Raw genomic sequence first — 17,567 nt, 5'->3', positions numbered from 1 at the left:
ATATATAACTCCTATTATAATAATATTTGCTTTTTCGTTTAATTCTATCCAAATAGTTTCTGTGTGTGGCTCAGTTTTGATTCCCTCTTTGAGACTACATATCAAATTGTCCCTAACATATATGGCTACTCCCCCTCCTCGTCTAATATATCTATCTGTGTGAAATAGTTTAAATCCATTTATCTGATATTCAGTTAATAGTTCTCTATTTTCTACATTCATCCACATTTCGGTAAGTGCAATAATATCTATTTTTTCTGTGCAGACAAGAGCATTTAATTTGTTAATTTTATTTCTTAGACTTCTACTGTTAGTGTAATATAACCTAAGTGAATTGTTATTTTGAGGCCCTTTTTTTTCCCTGATCATTTTGCCAATTCTTTTCTCCCATGAACACATACTTTTATTACCTCCTTCCTCCAAATCAATTCCCATACCACTATCTACTAACAGTTTAAACCCAAACAAACACCTCTAACCACTGGTTCCAATGAGTTCGCAACAGCAACAACCCCAGCCCTCGATAGATGCACCCCATCACAAGCATACATTTCATTTCTTCCATAGAAGTGTTCCCAGTTGTCTATGAAAGATATTGCATTTGATTTGCAATATCTTTCCAGCCAGCAATTGACACCACGTGCCCTCGACATCCATTCATTTCCCACTCCCTTTCTTGGAAGAATGTCACATATGATCGGGATTCCTCCCTTGCTCCTAACTAATTCAATGGCTGTCCTAAATCTCTGTATTAGTTCCTCACTCCTAACTCGCCCAACATCATTACCCCCTGCACTAATACAAATAATGGGTTTGTTCCCATTTCCCGCCATAATATCATTCATGTTTTCAACAATATCACCAATTCCAGCTCCCGGATAGCAAACCCTTAATCTGTTCCCCCTATCTCTGGCACAAAACGTTCTGTCTAAATACCTCACCTGGGAATCTCCCACAACCAAAATTCGCTTCGGTACCGCCTTAACTTTCTGAGCAGCCTGAGGGGCCTGCGCTCCGCCGTTCCTTGCTGATTTCCTCGCTGCAGGCGCACCACAGCACTCGTCCTCCAACACGGCAAATGAATTTGCTGTCCTTAGGGCGTCTGTAGGAGGCCTTGTCAAGGTCTTCTTAAGACCCCTGTCTTTCACAACTCTCCACGATGAGGTCTCGTCAACACTGGTCTCCTCCTTTGTTTCCTCTCGAAGTCTCAGCCGTCGTACCTCCTCCCGCAGGGAATCCATCTCTGCTCTCAGAGCTCCAACCAAACTCACCAAATCATTCACTAATCCTTCCATTATTGCAATAATAATGTTACTCCAGAGCTCCAGCTAACACAACCTCTCACTGTGACAGCACCTGACTGACTCTAGTGGGGAAATCTTTGGAAGAGAACGGGGGATCGAACTGACGTCCTGAGGAACCCCAGACTCGCACCTTCACTCTTGGACCAAGGACTCACCCTGTTCTAAACTGACTTTATGTGATAGCTTTATCTGGGTGAGTTTTTTCAACAAAACTTTGCAATTCTTCCCACACTTCACACGTTTTCTTAACACTTTAGCGTTATCACGGCGCTCAAGAGCATTACCACTTTTTGTGTTAAGGTTGCACGGTAGACTCGCTGACGATTCACGAGAAAAAATATTTCTATAAACTCTATTTGTTATGCGATCGACTTTGGGATAGTTTGAATATGTTCGCCATAAAATTTCTGTTTTCTCTAATAGCCACATAGCCTATTTGGGAGAACGGCATAGCATTGCACCATCGCGGTAAGACCATTGTATTGTTAACACGACAAGCGTAATTTACATAGTTTTTTATTTGGTGCCGGTCTAACGCATCCTTGTGTCACATTTTATACGTATTTTCTTCTAGAACATTCTACTGCGAACACATTGGTACAAAAACAAAATACATAGATAAAAAATTAACTCTTCAATTGCGCATCGCATCATATGATGCTTTGACCAACTTGCAGTAAATTGCGCATAGCATCATGTGATGCTTTGCAGTACTACGCAAGATTTAAACGGCCCGCGGATACACAGGGTTCACCACACCTTCATCAGGGCTCTTGTAAACAGACGCCATTTTTAAAAAAATCGTGGGCCAAACTCCCGAATGTTAGGGGCCTCAGTATTGAGTGAGCTACTAAGCCTGACGCATGCAGCATGAATTCACAGCACTGCTGTTCAGCTTGTGACCACAGCATCGCCTAAAAATGCCATAATATACTTGTTCATGCTATTATGTAGCGATTATATTATTACAGAAGACCCCTGACTGTGATAAAACTGACCAGGGTTCTGATAATAGCAGGATTGTGGTGATATTTAGCGCTGTGCGCCATGGAGGGAGGAGTAATGCTGTGGGAGGGGAGGGTAGTGGCGTTATCTTCTGACTGTGTGTGGCCACCTTTTATTGACTGCACTCACCATACCAGCTTAGTGGTTCGCTATGGTGAACACAAATGTAGATACTTATATATAATGTGTGTATAGAGGGTATAAACAGCGAGAGGAGTAGGTTGGGAGTCGCCATTTTGGTGAGGGACGAGCGTCGTCTGCAGGACTTACCATGTTGTTTACTGATGACCACGATGGTCTTTGGGCACCATACCAGTTTACTTGTACAAGTATGGTGAATAAAACAGGTAGATATTTATACTGTAACCCCGCGATTATCCGGGATTCGAACATCCGGAAAACGCCCTTATACGGCCAAAATCGTGAACGGATAAAGTTATCTCAATATCCGGCCAAAATGGCCATGGGAGCCGGATAAAAGCCGGTTTGGCCGGTTAAAAATCTGAGCCGTGGGTTGTACCGTATTAATCCCGTACAGCTATGGCTCAAGGCCATGGTGTTGGAGGGGGTGGGGTTGGTGGGTGGTGTCGGGAGAGAGGGGAACGTTGGGAGGGACCACCTGGGGGATTACGGTCAGGAAGAGAGGGAGGGAGTTGGTCAGGAAGGGAGGGAGGTTGGTCAGGAAGGGAGGAACGGAGTTGGTCAGGAAGGGAGATGGTCAGGAAGGGAGTTGCTCAAGAAGGGAGATAGTCAGGGAGGGAGTTGGTCAGGGAGGGAGTTGGTCAGGAAGGGAGTTGGTCAGGAAGGGAGATGGTCAGGGAGGGAGTTGGTCAGGAAGGGAGGGAGGGAGTTGGTCAGGAAGGGAGGAAGAGAGTTGGTCAGGAAGGGAGTTGGTCAGAAAAAGAGGGAGGGAGTTGGTCAGGAAGGGAGGGAGGGAGGGAGTTAGTCAGGAAGGGAGGGAGGGAGGGAGTTGGTCAGGAAGGGAGTTGGTCAGGGAGGGAGGGAGGGAGTTGGAAAGGGAGGGAGGGAGTTGGTCACGAAGGGAGGGAGGGAGTTGGTCAGGAAGGGAGTTGGTCAGGGAGGGAGGGAGGGAGTTGGCGAGGGAGGGAGGGAGTTGGTCAGGAAGGGAGGAAGTTGGTCAGGAAGGGAGTTGGTCAGGAAGGGAGGGAGGGAGTTGGTCAGGAAGTCCGGATAGTCGAGTGGAGACAGTATATAATGTGTGTATATAGCATAATAACACCACAAACAGTATTGTTGTTGGAGAAATATTAGTGTCTGGCCTTGAGGGCGGCAGCCATCAGCTGACTGTGTGAGGTCCTACATCTTTGTGCCTTTACTCACCATACAAGCTTAGATGTACAGTTATGGTGAACAAAACATGTAAATACTTATATATTAGGGAGGGAGCTTATATATATAGGGAGAGCAGCAGTGGCTGTGGGAGGGAGAGCAACAGTGACTGTGGGACGGAGAGCAGCAGTGAGGGTGGGAGGGAGAGCAGCAGTTAAGGTGGGAGGGAGAGCAGCAGTGAATGTGGGAGGGAGAGCAGCAGTGACTGTGGGAGGGAGAGCAGCAGTGACTGTGGGAGGGAGAGCAGCAGTGAGGGTCGGAGGAAGAGCAGCAGTGACTGTGGGAGGGAGAGCAGCAGTGAGGGTGGGAAGGAGAGCAGCAGTGAGGGTGGGAGGGAGAGCAGCAGTGAGGGTGGGAGGGAGAGCAGCAGTGAATGTGGGAAGGAGAGCAGCAGTGAGGGTGGGAGGGAGAGCAGCAGTGAGGGTGGGAGGGAGAGCAGCAGTGAGGGTGGGAGGGAGAGCAGCAGTGAGGGTGGGAGGGAGAGCAGCAGTGAATGTGGGAAGGAGAGCAGCAGTGAGGGTGGGAGGGAGAGCAGCAGTGAGGGTGGGAGGGAGAGCAGCAGTGGGGGGGAGAGGGAGGGGAAGCAGCAGTGAGGGTGGGAGGGAGAGCAGCAGTGAGTGTGGGAGGGAGAGCAGCAGTGAGTGTGGGAGGGAGAGCAGCAGTGGGGGGGAGAGGGAGGGGAAGCAGCAGTAAGGGTGGGAGGGAGAGCAGCAGTAAGGGTGGGAGGGAGAGCAGCAGTGAGGGTGGGAGGGAGAGCAGCAGTGAGGGTGGAAGGGAGAGCAGCAGTGAGGGTGGGAGGGAGAGCAGCAGTGGGGGGGAGAGGGAGGGGAAGCAGCAGTGAGGGTGGGAGGGAGAGCAGCAGTGACTGTGGGAGGGAGAGCAGCAGTGAGTGTGGGAGGGAGAGCAGCAGTGAGGGTGGGAGGAAGAGCAGCAGTGACTGTGGGAGGGAGAGCAGCAGTGAGTGTGGGAGGGAGAGCAGCAGTGACTGTGGGAGGGAGAGCAGCAGTGAGTGTGGGAGGGAGAGCAGCAGTGAGTGTGGGAGGGAGAGCAGCAGTGAGGGTGGGAGGAAGAGCAGCAGTGACTGTGGGAGGGAGAGCAGCAGTGAGTGTGGGAGGGAGAGCAGCAGTGACTGTGGGAGGGAGAGCAGCAGTGAGTGTGGGAGGGAGAGCAGCAGTGAGGGTGGGAAGGAGAGCAGCAGTGACTGTGGGAGTGAGAGCAGCAGTCAGGGTGGGAGGGAGAGCAGCAGTGAATGTGGGAAGGAGAGCAGCAGTGAGGGTGGGAGGGAGAGCAGCAGTGGGGGGGAGAGGGAGGGGAAGCAGCAGTGAGTGTGGGAGGGAGAGCAGCAGTGACTGTGGGAGGGAGAGCAGCAGTGACTGTGGGAGGGAGAGCAGCAGTGACTGTGGGAGGAAGAGCAGCAATGACAGTGGGAGGGAGAGCAGCAGTGAGGGTGGGAGGGAGAGCAGCAGTGACTGTGGGAGGGAGAGCAGCAGTGAGTGTGGGAGGGAGAGCAGCAGTGAGTGTGGGAGGGAGAGCAGCAGTGAGGGTGGGAGGAAGAGCAGCAGTGACTGTGGGAGGGAGAGCAGCAGTGAGGGTGGGAAGGAGAGCAGCAGTGAATGTGGGAGGGAGAGCAGCAGTGACTGTGGGAGGGAGAGCAGCAGTGAGTGTGGGAGGGAGAGCAGCATTGAGGGTGGGAGGGAGAGCAGCAGTGACTGTGGGAGGGAGAGCAGCAGTCAGGGTGGGAGGGAGAGCAGCAGTGACTGTGGGAGGGAGAACAGCAGTGACTGGGAGGGAGAGCAGCAGTAAGGGTGAGAGAGAGGGAGAGCAGCAGTTAAGGTGGGAGGGAGAGCAGCAGTGACTGTGGGAGGGAGAGCAGCAGTGAGGGTGGGAGGGAGAGCAGCAGTGACTGTGGGAGGGAGAACAGCAGTGACTGTGGGAGGGAGAGCAGCAGTGAGGGTGGGAGGACAGCAGCAGTGAGAGGGAGAGCAGCAGTGAGGGTGGGAGGGAGAGCAGCAGTGAGGGTGGGAGGGAGAGCAGCAGTGAGTGTGGGAGGGAGAGCAGCAGTGAGGGTGGGAGGGAGAGCAGCAGTGAGTGTGGGAGGGAGAGCAGCAGTCAGGGTGGGAGGGAGAGCAGCAGTGAATGTGGGAAGGAGAGCAGCAGTGAGTGTGGGAGGGAGAGCAGCAGTGACTGTGGGAGGGAGAGCAGCACTAAGGGTGGGAGAGCAGCAGTGACTGTGGGAGGGAGAGCAGCAGTGACTGTGGGGAGAGCAGCAATGACTGTGGAAGGGAGAGCAGCAGTGAGGGTGGGAGGGAGAGCAGCATTGACTGTGGGAGGGAGAGCAACAGTGAGTGTGGGAGGGAGAGCAACAGTGAGGGTGGAAGGGAGAGCAGCAGTGACTGTGGGAGGGAGAGCAGCAGTGAGGGTGGGAAGGAGAGCAGCAGTGAATGTGGGAGGGAGAGCAGCAGTGACTGTGGGAGGGAGAGCAGCAGTGACTGTGGGAGGGAGAACAGCAGTGACTGTGGGAGGGAGACCAGCAGTAAGGGTGGGAGGGAGAGCAGCAGTGACTGTGGGAGGGAGACCAGCAGTGACTGTGGGAGGGAGACCAGCAGTGACTGTGGGAGGGAGACCAGCAGTGACTGTGGGAGGGAGACCAGCAGTGACTGTGGGAGGGAGAGCAGCAGTAAGGGTGGGAGGGAGAGCAGCAGTGACTGTGGGAGGGAGGGCAGCAGTGAGGGTGGGAGGGAGAGCAGCAGTGACTGTGGGAGGGAGAACAGCAGTGACTGTGGGAGGGAGACCAGCAGTAAGGGTGGGAGGGAGAGCAGCAGTGACTGTGGGAGGGAGACCAGCAGTGACTGTGGGAGGGAGACCAGCAGTGACTGTGGGAGGGAGACCAGCAGTGACTGTGGGAGGGAGAGCAGCAGTAAGGGTGGGAGGGAGAGCAGCAGTGACTGTGGGAGGGAGAGCAGCAGTGACTGTGGGATGGAGAGCAGCAGTGAGGGTGGGAGGGAGAGCAGCAGTTAAGGTGGGAGGGAGAGCAGCAGTGAATGTGGGAGGGAGAGCAGCAGTGAGGGTCGGAGGAAGAGCAGCAGTGACTGTGGGAGGGAGAACAGCAGTGAATGTGGCAGGGAGAGCAACAGTGAGGGTGGGAGGGAGAGCAAAAGTGACTGTGGGAGGAAGAGCAGCAGTAAGGGTGGGAGGGAGAGCAGCAGTAAGGGTGGGAGGGAGAGCAGCAGTGACTGTGGGAGGGAGAGCAGCAGTGAGGGTGGGAGGGAGAGCAGCAGTGACTGTGGGAGAACAGCAGTGACTGTGGGAGGGAGAGCAGCAGTGAAGGTCGAAGGGAGAGCAGCAGTGAATGTGGGAGGGAGAGAGGCAGTGACTGTGGGAGGGAGAGCAGCAGTGACTGTGGGAGGGAGAGCAGCAGTGACGGTGGGAGGGAGAATAGCAGTGAATGTGGGAAGGAGAGCAGCAGTGAATATGATAGGGAGAGCAGCAGTGTGTGGGAGGGAGAGCAGCAGTGAGTGTGGGAGGGAGAGCAGCAGTGAATGTGGGAGGGAGAGCAGCAGTAAGGGTGGGAGAGAGAGCAGCAGTGAATGTGGGAGGGAGAGCAGCAGTGAGGGTGGGAGGGAGAACAACAGTGAGGTTGGGAGGGAGAGCAGCAGTGAGGGTGGGAGGGAGAGCAGCAGTGAGGGTGGGAGGGAGAGCAGCAGTGAATGTGGGAGGGAGAGCAGCAGTGAATGTGGGAGGGAGAGCAGCAGTGAATGTGGGAGGGAGAGCAGCAATAAGGGTGGGAGGGAGAACAACAGTGCAACATTGGCAGCAAGTTAATTCCTTTCATAGGTGTGGGGGAGAGCAGCAGTAAGGGTGGGAGAGACAACAGCAATGAGGGTGGGAGGAAGAGCAGAAGCGAGGAAGGGAGGGCAGCAGTGAGAGTGGGAGAGAAAGCAGCAGTGAGAGTGGGAGGAAGAGCAACAGTGAGGGTGGGAGAGAGAGAGATCACAGCAGTAAGGGTGGGGGGAGAGAGAGAGATCACAGCAGTAAGAGTGGGGGGAGAGAGAGAGAGCGCAGCAGTGAGTGTGGGAGGAAGAAAGACAGTGAGGGTTGTAGGCAATAAAGAACAGAGGTAGTGATGGAGAAATGAGGATTTTCTATATGAAGTTTTTGAAAACAAGAGCGAGGGGAATGAAACAAATATAAATTAACCATTACACTGCTTTGCATTAAAATACGACACACCTGTGGAAAGCCAAAAATATTTTCTTAACAAAAATTTTTTTTTCTTCGTATATTCTTAAAATGCAGTCTCTGATCATAGGAAACTAAAAAAAAATATTGTATGTGACATACTGTCTCCACTCAATTATCTGGACTATATGGGAAGGACCCCCAGCCGGATAATCACGTGTTCCGGATAATGGTACTTTTTCACCTCTGAGTCCAAAAGTGACCATTTCCAATTATTTTTATACTACAAACAATATAATTTGAATTGCCTTACTACATATGATTATTAAATATTCAACTGGAAACCTCAACTTACCTTGTTGTTCGTCTTCTTGATTGATGCAACACATCTTGAAGTTAAGAATTCTTGTCAATTTACGTAACCTATACTAACACAACACTAAAATTAACACTTAAAATTACTGTACAGTTCATTAACCCCTTTAAATGCGCAACGCGCCTGCAGGCCTAGGCTTCAGGTGCGCAACGAGCCTCCGGGTGTTTTTATTTTTCACGTTCCATTCAAAACTCCTGCGGCTACATGGGGTTCACATCAGCTTCCTCAGGGCTCTTGTAAACAGACGCCATCTTTAAAAAAAATCATGGTCCACATTCCCGGGTGTGGGAACCTCAGTAGTGAGTGAGCAACCAAGGCAGGCGCTCGCAGCATGAGCGCACAGCTCTGCTGTTCAGCGTGTGACCACAGCATCGCCTAATAATGTCAAAATATATATATAACCTGTATTATTTAGCCTTGATAGTATTATAGAAGAGCCTGAGTGTGATAATGAGTGGGTACAATGTTCAAATATCAGTGATTCAATGCTGTTCACGATGTTCAAAGCGCTAGCCACAGCACCGCAGCATTATTTCGTCCATCTAGGAATCTTCAAATGACTTCTTAGGTTCCTTTTCAAAATAAACTTGTGGTCAATTATTCATTTACAGAAATTAGTGACCAGGATTGTGGTTATAATTAGCGTTGTGCGTAGTATTGTGGAAGGAGGAATTTTGGTGAGGGAGGAACGGAGAGAATTGAGGTAGCCTCACTGTGTGTGTTGCAACCAATCTTGTTTTACTCACCATACTAGCTTCGTGGTTTGCTATGGGGAACACACATGTACATGGGTATATACAGTGTGTGTTTATAGTGTAATAACAGTAACAGGAGTATGTTGAGTGGAGCTATTTTGTTGAGGGAGGTGACGTCGTAATCGTAGCGTCGTCTGCTGTCTGCTGTGTGATTTCTCATGCAGTGTATGGTGGCCACTGTACTGTTTGGACACAATTCCGGCTTACTTTCATAGTTCTGGTAAATAAAACATGTAGATAAGTATATATAACATGTGTAAATAGTGTAATAAAAACAATAACAGTATGGTGGTAGGAGCAATGTTGGCAAGTAAGATGTTGGAGTGAGGGAGGGCCTGTCTGGGTGTGGCTGCTCACACTCGCGATGTTCTGAATGTGTTGATGGTAAATGTATATAGTGTGTGACAGTGTATAGTGTGTACATATGTTGTAAATATATATAAATGAACATGAAACATTGGTGTGAATAACTGTATGATGGGAGGAGCAATGTTGGCGAATACAATGTTGGAGGAGTGAGGAAGGGCTGGCTGGGTGTGACAGCTCACACTCGCGGTGTTCTGAATGTGTTGATGGTGAATGTATATAGTGTGTGACAGTGTATAGTCTGTAAATAGATTGTATATATACATAAATTAACACAATACATGGTAAATATGTACAACATATGTGTACACAAGTGTCATGCACGTAACACAGTGTCCTTGGACAGTACAGATGTTTTACTGCCATAATATAGTGTATGTGTTCATTATACATAGGATTAGCACATAAAAACAAATAAAATATATTTGGAACTGTGCGCAAAAAATGAACAAAAATATATTCGCGGCAACTCGCGCACCCCGCCCCAGGTGCCCCACCGGCCCCGGGAGCTTACGGCACGGGCGCACAGGGAATGATGACGTCATGCGCCACCTTACGGACCCCATAGCAACCAAAGTAAGTACAATTTTGAAATTCCGTTGCTATACCCATATACAGGGAGGGGTTTTTGACACTTTCAGAACAAAAAATAATTTTTTCCCAAGAATTTATTTCTTGCACACTGGGGGGGGTGTCATATTTATAGGCTGCGCAGTTAAAGGGTTAAGCAAAGTTAGTTTTGACTGCCAGCTGCTGAAGCCTCATTGGTTGAAGGCGCTTGACTTGCCTGTGACGCCTCACTTGTTGAAGGCGCTTGGCTTGCCTGTGAAGCCTCACTTGTTGAAGGCGCTTGGCTTGCTTGTGACGCCTCACTTGTTGAAGGCGCTTGACTTGCCTGTGAGGCCTCACTGGTTGAAGGTGCTTGGCTTGATTTTCTTACCATATAAGAATCAAGTTTAGCTTGCCTTCTGTGTTCATTGGCATGTTGTATGATCAGCTCTTTAGTTCGCCTAAGGCTTCACGTCACTTGAAGTTGACCGGCCATTTTCACAAAGTTGTATAACACATAATTTGTGTTTAATTGTTAGGACAACCTTCTTCCTCTTAACACCTCCAGAACAATTGATGCTGCTACCAGACATAGTCTTGGCCAAAAATTTTCAAAGTTACTATGAGAATAGAAAAGTTATTTAAAAAAATAGTTCACTAATGCGCGGCACTGTGATATAACACGAGGGATGTGAGCACATGGGTTGACCAGTGCTGGACGGGTCTACTTGAGGCAACTATAACACGTTACGAAGGCCGCCAGGAGGAAAAAACTCACAATATTTTTTAAGGAAACTTCAGCCTGTGCAAATTTTTTTAGGAAACTTATGTATTTGTTATTACATAATTACTAGTATTTCTTTTGTTTTTGGCTATGATGAATTATTCTAAAATTAATGGTAATTCCTGTACTGTAGTGTATAGGCCCCTCCACATCCCCTTTATTCCCCCAGGTGGTCCCTCCCAACGCTCCCCTTTCTCCCAACACCACCCACTAACCCCACCCCCTCCTCCACCATGCGCCTTAACCACTGCACTGCGCAAAGCGCCTTTAGGTGCTCAGAGAGTTGTGCTTTTTGTTTTTTTATTTGGCTATATTTTAATGTTTTTTAATGTTTTCATTACTATTTGTGTTTTGAAATGGAAATAGTTGACTTTGGAAACATTTTGACATTAAATTTACCTGAACATTTGTAAAAATAACAAAAATATGTCCTTGACAATTGCACCAAGACGTTTTTGCTGAAAATAGGTGAGCAGTGCAAGGGTTAAGCTACAACCGTACTGGATTAATATGGTACAGTCTGCAGCCTGGCTTTCATATCCGGACAATTCGCAGCTTATCCGGCTGACTGTCCGGATACTGCAACATTGGCAGCAAGTTAACCAGCCCAGATTTTTTATCCGGTCCAACACCTGACTGTCTGGCTCCTATGGACATTTTGGCCGGATATTGAGATAACTTTATCCGGTCACGATTTTGGCCGTATAAGGGCATTTTCCGGATATTCGAATCCCGGATAATCGAGTGGTTACAGTGCTTTAGCTTCAATGGAGTTGGAGCCTCGCGCCTCTCTGAGGAGGCTAGGTTCTGGCTCGTGGTCCCAGGTTGGGCTAGAATTCCATGTACATTGACTGATGTCTAAAGCTTATACATCCGTATCAGCCAGATAGTTCCAGGGAGCCGAAGAGTCCCCCCCCCCCCATAAAAAAAACATTGTTCTGAGAGAGAGAGTGTTGAGTGTCAAGCAGTCTATGCAAGGTTGGAGCTCGGCGATTATAAAAACATATGAATCTTCATTTGAACTTTAAATATGTTCACAGTAAAGTATTTAAAGTTAAAGCTTATATTTCTATCTTTCTTGAGGCAAGTAAAACATTTACGATTATTAATGAAATAAACGTAAATCAGGTAAATGTATTTACCTGAAATAAACATTGTTCAGAAAAAGTTGCTCAATCTATCGATCTGTGCGGATCAGAGCTCAGCGATTATAAAAACACATGTATCGTCACTTGAACTTTATATGTCAATGGTAAAGTATTTAAATTGAAGCTTATGTTTCTATCTTGTGACATATAAAACACTGGACCCTGGACAGATGTAATAGGACCCATTATCACCACACCAGAAATAAATATCTCTTTGATATCCCCAGGGTCAAACTTAATCTGTGTAAACACTCTATGCAAATAAAGGGTCCTTGTCTATGGAACTCACTCCCTAGTGAATTGAAAAGCTAACAAACTTTTGCCTCATTCAAAAACAAAACCAAAAGGTACCTAATTTCATCTTCGTAGTTTCCTACACTGAGATTTAAATTTGCTCTGTGTGTAGTGTTACCCAATCTCCCAATCTTTATGTACTTAATCCAAACAACTATATCATTGTGTTCATTGCTGTCTTCTTTTATGTGCTAGCCATATGCTGTATTGTGCCTACTAATCTTTGTTAAACTACCATTCAAGCTGTCATTGCAATCAATCTGAGCTACCTATGTGCTTTAATATACCTACAATTTTCTCTCATCTTTTATTTTTATTCTTTCTATGTACCTGTCATCATTTTTATAAATTTTGCTAGTATTTACCTACTTAAAATTTTCTTAGATTAAGGACCTGCCTGAAACGCTGCGCGTACTAGTGGCTTTACAAGAATGTTGCTATGCTATGTATCCTAACAATCCCAATGTACCTTCTTGTATATACATAAATAAATAAATAAATAAATAAATAAATAATATGGCTAGCATATGTGCTAGCCATATGCTGTATTGGGCCTACTAATTTTTGTTAAACCACCATTCAAGCTGTCATTGCAATCAATCTGAGCTACCTATGTGCTTTAATATACCTACAATTTTCTCTCATCTTTTATTTTTTTCATGCTATGTAACTGTTATCATTTTTATAAATTTTGCTAGTATTTACCTACATAAAATTTTCTTAGATTAAGGACCTGCCTGAAACGCTGCGCGTACTAGTGGCTTTACAAGAATGTAATTACTATGTTATGTATCCTCACAATCCCAATTTACCTTCTTGTATATAAGTATTTACCTTCTTGTATATAAGTAAATAAATAAATAAATAAATAAATAATAACTAATATTTATTAATGTATCTACATGAAATAAACATTGATCCGAGATAAAAATTGCGGGTTCTGAGACTGACAAGCAATGAATAATGCAACTTTCATACAACTACAAATATCTTTGGTTTTATTTAAAATATTTTTCCTGGTAGAGGTTTTACATATAGATAATGTTTGTCTTTCTTGTGAACTATAAATAAATTTTGATTATTAAATTATCAAGATGCAGGCGATGAGTCACAATAACAATCAACTTGAGAATGGTCCAGGACGGACCGAAACGTCGTCGTTCACCTTCTAGTGTGTGGTCTGGTCAACAAGTTATCAAGATGTTTGAAACAATTGTCTTTGGGGAATCATCTGTTCTAACACTGTTGCACATTTTTGGAATACAATAAATGTGTTTTTTTTTTTTTTTTTTTGTTTTGAGATATATACAAGAGTTGTTACATTCTTGTACAGCCACTAGTATGCGTAGTGTTTCGGGCAGGTTCCTGGAATACGATCCCCTGCCGCGAAGAATCGTTTTTTCATCCAAGTACACATTTTACTGTTGCGTTAAACATTGGCTACAGTTAAGGATTTGTGCCCAGTAAATCCTCCCCGGCCAGGATACGAACCCATGACATAGCGCTCGCGGAACGCCAGGCGAGTGTCTTACTACTACACCACAGAGACTGTTTGACACAACTGACAGTTGGGTCAGATTCCAATATGGTATCAGACAATTATGACAGAGGCAAAGGGTTACTTGTGGCAAAATTCATGTAAAGACATACAACTTCATTAGTATAATCTAAGGACCTGCCCGAAATGCTGTGTGTGTTAGTGGATTTGCAAAAGTGTAGCACACAACCCCCCCCCCCCCCCAATTGTATGTTCTTCCACAGCCTACTTGTAAATAAATAAAGTTGGGTCGACTTTTGAGTACAGTACTTGAAATGGCGGACCTCAAGTAAATTCAAGTAAAATACAGTGCACCACACTTTGTGTTCAACGGGCATAAATTGGGATACATTTTGTTATTAGTTTTAAGGGTTTATATTAAATAAATAAATAAATATGTTTATTCAGGTAAGGTACATACATACAAGTGATGTTACATTAATGGATTGATATATAGATAGAGCTAGTACATACAATGCCTAAAGCCACTATTACGCAATGCGTTTCGGGCAAGAAAAACATTAATATCTAGAACTTAATACTAATTGAGCATAAAGAATAAAAAGTGTTGAAAACAAATACAAATAAAGATAAAAAAAGGGGGAACATGACTGAAAAAGCAGCACAAATACAATAGGTTGACAAAGAGTGTTGATTAAAAAAAAAAAAAAAAAAATAAAATAACAGACATGGGTTGACAATAGAGGAGTGAGGTAGGTTACAGGGAATTTATTAGGTAGTGTTTAGTTTTTATCTTAAACTGGTTGAGAGAGGTACAGTCTTTAACATGGTTGGGAAGGTCATTCCACATTCTGGGTCCCTTGATTTGTAGAGCATTTCTAGTTTGATTAAGTCGTACTCTAGGAATATCAAAACTGTATTTATTTCTGGTGTGGTGCTCATGGGTTCTGTTACAACCTTCAATGAAGCTTTTGAGGTCAGGATTGGCATTACAGTTCAGCGTTTTATATATGTATAATACACAAGAGAGAATGTGCAGTGACTTAATATCTAACATATTCAGAGATTTGAGTAAGGGTACCGAGTGATGTCTGGGGCCAGAGTTGGATATTGTCCTAATAGCAGCTTTGTGTTGGGTAATAAGAGGACGTAAATGATTTTGGGTAGTAGAACCCCAAGCACAAATACCATAGTTGAGGTATGGATAGATGAGGGAGTAATAGAGAGTCACCAGGGCAGGGCGGGGTACATAATATCTGATCTTAGAAAGAATGCCAACAGTTTTTGAAACTTTTTTTGATATATTTAGAATGTAACCCTGGAAATTCAGCTTGTGGTCGATGAGAACGCCAAGGAATTTGCCATCTAATTTGTTACAAATTTGGGTATTGTTTATTTTGAGATTTATCTGATTAGAGGATTTATTGCCAAACAGAATATAAAACGTTTTGTCAATGTTAAGGGTGAGTTTGTTGGCAGTTAGCCAAAGATGGACTTTCTCTAGCTCAGTATTTACTGTGGCATTTAGAGCAAGGGGGTCAGGACTGGAGTAAATGAAGGTTGTGTCGTCAGCAAATAGAATTGGTTTGAGGTGTTGGGAGGCATTTGGAAGGTCATTAATGTAGATGAGAAAGAGGAGAGGGCCAAGTATGCTGCCCTGAGGAACACCAATGTTGATGGGTAGGGTGGGAGAAATTGTATTATTCACAGAAACATACTGGAGCCTGTCAGTAAGATAAGATTTGAGGTATTGCAGGGAGTGTCCTCTGACTCCATAATGATGTAATTTAAGAAGAAGGTATTGATGGTTGACAGTGTCAAAAGCCTTACGCAGGTCCACAAATAACCCAACAGGAAACTCCTTTTTATCAAGAGCTGCGTGAATTAAGTTAATCATACTAATAAGTGCATCGTTAGTGCTTTTTTTGGGTCTGAAGCCATATTGACAAGAGCTAAGTATATTGTGTTTGGCTAGAAAAGAGTAAAGCTGCTTGTAGATTAGCTTTTCGAATATTTTTGACAAGTTAGGCAGGATTGATATAGGTCTGTAGTTGTTAACATCTGTGAGATCACCACATTTGTAGACAGGGGTTACTCTTGCTTTTTTTAAAATGTCAGGAAAGGTTTGGAGTTCAAGTGACTTGTTGAAGAGCAATGCAATAGCAGGGGCTAGAGATCTGGAGGCTTTTTTGTAAATTAAAGTTGGTATCTCCTCGAGGGCACTAGACTTGGTTTTAAGGGAAAGGATTATTTCATTGACATCAGAGGAACTAATAGGCTTTAGGTACAGAGACTGTGGATAGTTACCTGTAAGATAGTCCTTAACATCAGTACAGGAAGATGGAATATCATTTGCAAGGGATGACCCAATGGAAGAGAAGAACCTATTGAACTCAATAGCAGAATCAGAGGCTGAAAGCTGACCAACGTTATTGGAAAGGAGTGTTGGTTTGTTATTTAAAATCTTCTTTGATCCCAATATTTGTGAAATTGTGCTCCAAGTTTTTTTAATGTTGCTCTTTATTTGGGTAAATTTATCTTCATAGTATTTAGTTTTGGCTCGTCTAATTATTTTAGATAGCAATAACGAGTAATTCTTTGAGAATTCTTTGGAGACTGTTCCTAGCCTATACTTCTTCTCAAGGTCATGTTTTTTGTTAATGGATTTAAGTATTCCCTTTGTAAGCTAAGGATTGTTAAGTCTTTTGCTTGTGACTTGTTTTGTAAGCATAGGACAGTGGGTGTTATAAAGGCTAAGAGTTGTTTGTAGAAAAGATTGCACTGCTAGGTTGATGTCCCCTATGTTACCTAACTCGGACTCCCAGTTGACATTATCAGCAGCAGTTATAAAATTGTTTATAGCAGTTTCATTGTGCAGCCTAAAGCTTAACTCCCTTGTCTCTAGAGGTGGTTTGCTAATGTTAGTTAAGAGAAATGTGGGGTAATGGTCTGTAGTGCTATCGGTGATTATACCTGAAGTAAGCGGAGAGGTTATGTTGGTCCAGATGTGATCTAGAGTCGTAGCAGTACTATCAGTAATTCTAGTTGGTCTAGTGATTAAGGGTATGAGGAAGCAGGAATTCATACAGTTGAGGAAGCTAACAGCAGTAGGGTGTTAAGGCTCGCAGAGGTCAATATTAAAGTCCCCTGCGATAATTGGATGGTTTTTGTTCAATGTGTTATCTAGTATTAGATTTCTAAGGTTTGAGTTGAATTCAGACACATCAGTGTTAGGAATTCTATAGACTGCACCCACAGACAGGACAGACTCGGCACCCTTGACTCTGAAACTGGCGAAGATATACTCCCCACAGCAGTCTCTAGTTCTAATTATTTTTAAGCATGTTAGTTCTTGGTGGTAGTAAAGAGCAGTACCACCACCTCTCTGCATTTGACGACAGTTGTGAATTGCCGAGTAGTTAGGCATGTTAAAGAGTTGAGTATTATCCTCTTTCAACCACGTTTCAGTCATGCACGAGTTACTCTTTCTTATACATACAGTTTACATGAAGGTATAGAAACCACGTTGATCGCACCAGCCTCGTAATAACATGTCTAGCAAAGACACTGAAGAACCTCTGATTTCAGCCACTCTGAAAGGTCGACAAATTAAATTTAAGTTTGCGTGAAGGTTTGTTGTTGTTGACCGTCAGACGGTTGCTTTAAGCCCGAGACAACGTCTCCATTTTCTTTGTTATTGTATTTTGGATAAACTAAAATATAAATATATTTATTTATTTATTTATTTACTTATTTATTTATTTATATACAAGAAGGTACATTGGGATTGTGAGGATACATAGTTTTAGTTTAGTTCATTTATTATGCATCCCATACCTATCTTGTGGGTGGTAGTGGAAACGGTTACAGAGGCACATAATGGGCTCAGGGTCTGAACCCCACAATTCATTTATTTATTTATTTATTTATTTATGCATATACAAGAATGTACATAAGGA

The 17,567-nt window shown here is 45.0% G+C and overlaps 1 protein-coding gene across 5 annotated transcripts in view; it reads right to left on the bottom strand.

The window, feature by feature from the left end:
* The window catches only part of LOC123757278 (clusterin-associated protein 1), a 307,075-nt gene extending 289,795 nt beyond the window's left edge, over positions 1-17,280 (bottom strand). For 3 of the 5 annotated variants that reach the window (XM_045740827.2, XM_045740824.2, XM_045740825.2), the window contains exon 1: positions 17,108-17,280. The gene's annotated coding sequence lies outside the window, so the exon portion shown is untranslated. The remainder of the gene's footprint in view (positions 1-17,107) is intronic. The other 2 variants (XM_045740826.2, XM_069323866.1) reach the window with 2 other exon arrangements.
* Positions 17,281-17,567: the final 287 nt, after the last annotated feature.

Source organism: Procambarus clarkii, chromosome 13 (genome assembly GCF_040958095.1).
Source record: "Procambarus clarkii isolate CNS0578487 chromosome 13, FALCON_Pclarkii_2.0, whole genome shotgun sequence".
In the NCBI taxonomy this organism is placed as follows: Eukaryota; Metazoa; Arthropoda; class Malacostraca; order Decapoda; family Cambaridae; genus Procambarus; species Procambarus clarkii.
Note: the sequence above shows the minus strand (reverse complement) of the source record. Positions and strands in the feature narration are given on the sequence as shown.